At 53.6% G+C, this 5,200-nt stretch overlaps 1 long non-coding RNA gene across 1 annotated transcript; it reads right to left on the bottom strand.

Annotated features, from left to right (window-relative positions):
• Positions 1-2,866: 2,866 nt before the first annotated feature.
• On the bottom strand, positions 2,867-4,764 carry LOC127750771 (uncharacterized). The gene is made up of 2 exons (XR_008011842.1): positions 3,277-4,764; positions 2,867-3,184 (listed from the first exon to the last, which is right to left on the bottom strand). It is a non-coding gene; the product is annotated as an uncharacterized LOC127750771 (long non-coding RNA).
• Between the last annotated feature and the right edge of the window lie 436 nt (positions 4,765-5,200).

The following is a 5,200-nucleotide window of genomic DNA, read 5'->3' as shown; positions in this document are numbered from 1 at the left end:
GGTGGGGGCGGCCACTGGGGCCCTGGCAGCAGGGGTGTGGAGGCGGGAGGGGGCGGAGCGAGCCCTGATGCATGCCTGCAGAAGAACAATCAGAGTTTAAACCATGGTGAAACCTCGCGCGCGCACACACACACACTTCTGTGGAGTCAGCTGGGGCCTCCTTGGCGGCGGCCTGCTGGTGCGGGGCGGATATGGGCTGCTCATAGGCCTGATCCTCCAGCACGGCGGCGGCCTGCACAGCGGCGGGGGCCAGGGGCGCGCGCACGGGGAACTGCACATAGAAGGAGCACACAGGTCAAAACAAGCACAGCGGCAACAACAACTAGACTTACCTCGTGCAGTGCGTTGTCGTCGCCCGTCCCGTCGTCCACCTGGCGACTGGGGTGAGGTGGGTGCGGCGACACACCAGGGCGGAGGGGTGGGCGGTGGTGGAGACCCCACCAAGTGCTTTCCACGACATCGACAACGACTGTAAAAGACGGTCATAAGTACATATTAATCACGTGAGTCCCACATAGATAGACGCCCCAAAGCAGGGCGGGGCGCGCTGCGAGCCGTGCAATGGGGTACGAAGATGGCGGAGGGTTACAATGGGGTACACTTACTACTATTACTAATTTCACTCATCAAATTTTCTCCACTCTAAGAGACAAATAGCTCCCTTACTGCATGAGTACGCAACTGAAGCTCCCCATTATAAGAAAACAGAATCTTGACTCCAAAGAAAGGGCGGCCATCTTTCTTGCTGGAGTTGACCTCCAAGGAGACTAATTTGTCTTTTACTTCACTCTTGGTAAATTCAAGCAGCCTGTGAGCTTCCTCCTTCACCATTCCTCTGATAGAGGCATCATTAATTGCAAATCTGTAATTAGATAGAGTAGCATACCACACTAACTTCTTACTGACATTTTTTTCCACTCGGGCGGACGGGCTCGGTCGGGAAGTTGGTGGCTTCCCGTCCTCCAATGAATTTTCCCTCCTATCTAACTACCGCCCGAGGGGGGGATCACTTCGAAAAATCATTGTACAACCCCCCAAAAAAGTCACAAAAAAGTCACAAAAAAGTCAAAAAAAAGTCACTTTCCGTAAAATCATTGTACACATTTCGCATGACTGATCACCCCCTCGCTACCGCCCGTCCCACACACACAAAATAGTATTCTGACTGCAAGCCGATTATGATTTGAGTAAGAATAAAATATTCTTGATATGGGGACTAGACTATATATTCTTACCGTTAGTATAAAATATACTCAAGTTAGTATTCTTGTTTCAAGAATAATGTAGGCTTGAGGGTAGATTCTCTAGATTCTCATTTTAGACCACAAAAAGTAGAAAATGTTATTCTTGGTGTGCGCCATTTCATTTATTTGCGTTAACACTTCAATTTCGTTGACTTTTTTGGCCAACTTTACCTGGATTCGAACCTCGGACCTTTGACTTATCACTCCGCACCCTTGACCACTAGGCTACGAGAACAGCTCTACCCGAGTTGCGTGGGCTACGAATCCCATTCGACCGGAGGGCTCACACTCTTAAGAATAATTATGCTTCCGTGAAGAACATTACAAGTTTCAAATGAGGTAGTTTTCCATCGGGCAAAAACTGGCACCTCAATCCGACATGTGTTCTCAAATCAAGAATACTATTTTTCTTGTAAGAAGACTATTATTCTCATGTTGAGTATACAGATGTATTGACAGCGCCCTTCGTACTAAGTATATTTTATTCTAATGGGTGTAATCCGCATGCTATTAAGAAGAAGTTTGGAGGCATAACTGGTAGAATATTATGATTGGGAATAGAATATCGTAAGCAAGAATATTTATATTCTTATCGCAAGAATACTGTTTTGTGTGTGCACGGACATGGCGGGCCCGCTCCAGGAACTGCCGCTTGGCGCGCCCCTTCAAATTATTGAAGGCCGGGAACGATATATTAAATTAGCGCCCATTTATAGACCGGCACAGCAGGCACCATAGGGACTGTGATCAGACTGGCTGTCAGTACGAAAGCCGACTGGTGGGACCATACAACCCTATGCTGTCTGCTACGCCGGTGTTGATGTTATTAAAACACGTCCGCCTGGCGCCGCAGGGTGGTCCTGGTGGCCTTGGTGGTTAGGGTAAGTCGTATATCGCTTATTTTCGATTCTTGGGTTGTAATAGTGTTTTCCATGCGCCATTTTGGATGAAAACTCCGGGAAACATTTTTTAAGTTTTTTCCTTTAACGTTTTCATAACCCTACCTTGCCTGTTATTCTGGCCTGCCATAAGAGGTTGTTTTGAAAACTTCAATTTTGGGCGTATTTTTTTCTTGACTAAACACGCAATTTTACGGCTCTTTGGGTGAAAATTTTAAGGAGAAAGCTCTATCTCTGCCGGTTTGCATAATATGAATTGTTTTTATATTGCTGTAAATAAGCAACCTTTTCCCTTCCAATAATAATTCGTAGCTCGAAAACCGGCTGAGATAGAGCCTTCTTCTCAAAATTTTCTCCCAAAGAGCCGTAAAATTGCGTGTTTAGTCAAGAAAAAAATACGCCCAAAATTGAAGTTTTCAAAACCACCTCTTATGGCAGGCCAGAAGAACAGGCAAGGTAGGGTTATGAAAACGTTAAAGGGAAAAACTTAAAAAATGTTTCCAGGAGTTTTCATCTAAAATGGCGGTTGGAAAACACTATTACAACCCAAGAATCGAAAATAAGCGATATACGACTTACCCTATTGGTGGTGGCCTGATACATAACCCTGATAAACTGGACGACTAGCTCAGCGTTTGCCAGGTACAGGGGCTGGGTTAAAGCAATGAATTTATATAAGTGCGCCAAGGAATGTGAAATTCCTAACATAACTAGAACCCATAATTAACAATATCACAGTTTATTTAGACTGGCTGACAGAAAAACAATCAAAAGGCACTTCATAACCTAACTCCAGGAGGTCCAGAACAACGGCACCACGGCCAAACGATACATACATAAAAACCGGTAAACCAAAGCTAAAGGTGTAAACCGAGACGTATACAAGAACGATACACTCCGAGAGCAGGACGAAACGATGCGGTGAGCTTGAGGTCAGAGGGCGACATGTCGGCACGATACGATAGAATTACTTGCATTGCAAAACTCAGGTAAAACCAGTCATGGTAAAGACGTCCAAGACGTACAAGACCCTTCAAGACCCTAGAAGTAGAAGGGATAAAAAGGTAAAATCAATACAAGGCTCTAACTCGAATAGGAAAACCACGAACACGTGGCAGAAAGGCATAACGTACCGGGGATAGAAAGATGGTAGGTGAGGCTGATAGTTCGCCCTGGTCGGTGTTCAGTTCAGCTCTGACACAACCGAGCCGCGGACCGAACCAGCTGAGCGAGAGAGAGAGGTGGAGGCGGAGCGAGCCGCGCGGCGTCTCGGTCACTTGGCCGGCGGTCAGCAGAGGGAGAGGTGTGCAGCAAGACCTGCGGGTGGTGGTGGTGGGCGTAGCTTAGCGCAGGCGCACGTCCAGATCCTCGCCACGACCTTGGACGGGAGCGGGTGCCGGTAGATCAGCGGCTGGAGCGCTGTTACCGAGCGCCTGGTGGTGGTGATGCGCTGGTACGCCGTGCTGCGGCGATCCAGGCTCGCCGTGATGAGGGCTCCCGGGTAGAGGAGCTTGGCCACTTGAGGAACGGCCCTGCCGGCAATGAGGGCGGGGCACGGGAGGGGGCGGAAATCCTGCGGTAACGGAGTCTTGATTAAGTATTCACACTTATGGAAGTTTTAGACCAACCCGATCGCCGGCACCGCGCAGCTGTCCAGGAACGCGTGCAGGTCCCCGACCCCGACGTCGATCGACGCCACCAGGAGATCATCAGCATAGGCCAGGAGGAGCGGGGAGAAGTCGATGGAGTCCACGTCAAGGCTGAAGCCGGGGAGGTGCTGCACCGCTGCCTTGATGGCCCAGTGGAGGGCGCGCGTGAAGAGGAACGGCGCGAGGGAGCAGCCCTGCTTCCCCGTGCCGTGCGGGCCGCGAACCACCTGATGGAAGTGAAGCCCGTCAGCGCCAGCGCGGTGACGCCGTTGAGCAGGAACGGAGAGACGCCGTCGGCCAGCAGCACCGCCGCCAGCTCCCGTCGACGGGAACGCCGACTTGATGTCCAGGCCCAAGACGTGGACCGTGTCGCCCGCCCTCAAGCGCACCTTCCTGAGCAGCACGATATGGTCGTAGGTCCCTCTCTGCGGCTGGAACCCAGCCTGGTACCAAGGCATGGGCGGGGGCACCGCGTAGAGGGGCATCAGGAGGTGTTTGGCCAGCAGCTTGTAGATGACGTTCCACAAGGTGAGCCTGCGGTATTCCGCCAGCGTACGCGGCACCTTGGGAATGGGCTGCTGGACCGATGTGACCCACTCCGTGGGGAACTCACCCGCCTCTCAGGCTGGGCCGATTACCGCAGCCAACAGCTGAGAGAGGCTAGGAGGGGCATATTTTAACAGCTCCCCCGGCAGCAAGTCCGGCCCAGTGTTGTTGGAGAGAGTCCTGGCGTACCTAGCCAGTTGGTCCGGCGCCTGGGCTTCAGGGTCGGGTGCCTCCGCCAGCACCGGCACCGGTGTGGCATCCTGGAGCCCGTCCGCCCACCGCTGCCAGTCCTCGATGGTGGGCCCGCCGGCCCCATGCGGCCGTCGGGGTCCGCTTGGAGACTCAGAGATGCCGGAACAGGACGTGCATGCGAGCGGCAGGACGGGTCCCGGTCACCGAGGCGAAGAAACGCCCCCTGCTGCTCCATCTGGTGTTGGTCACGGGCCGCGCGCTTCGCGGGCCGTCCGAGGGCGGTCTGCGGCGTAAGGCGCCCTGCCCGCTCGGTCCCGGTGGAATGCTGTGAGGGCCGGCGCCGTCGCGTTGGCCGCCGCCTGTCGCCGTGGAGTCTGTGGCTCAGGACCCGCAGCCAGGACGCCGTCGGCTGACGGTGGGCCACCCTGCCTGGCGGCCTGGAGCTGCGGCCCGGGAGGAGTGGGCGTCGGAGCTACGGTACCGCGCCCAGATCGAGCTCGAGCGGGACAAACGGCGCCGCGCAGTTGGAGGCCTATCGGGTGGCCAAGGAAGTACTTGGGCTACCGAGGCCGCCCAGACCGCCTGCATTGTCCTAACTCAGCGGCTATGGCTAGGTCGGAGGCCAGGTCCTCCTCCCGGTTGCAGTGTTGCAACACTGCAACCGGGAGGA

Source organism: Frankliniella occidentalis, unplaced genomic scaffold (genome assembly GCF_000697945.3).
Source record: "Frankliniella occidentalis isolate FOCC.00 unplaced genomic scaffold, Focc_3.1 Scaffold256, whole genome shotgun sequence".
NCBI classification, from domain to species: Eukaryota; Metazoa; Arthropoda; class Insecta; order Thysanoptera; family Thripidae; genus Frankliniella; species Frankliniella occidentalis.
The sequence above is the reverse complement of the archived record's forward strand: the minus strand, read 5'-3'. Positions and strand labels throughout refer to the sequence as shown.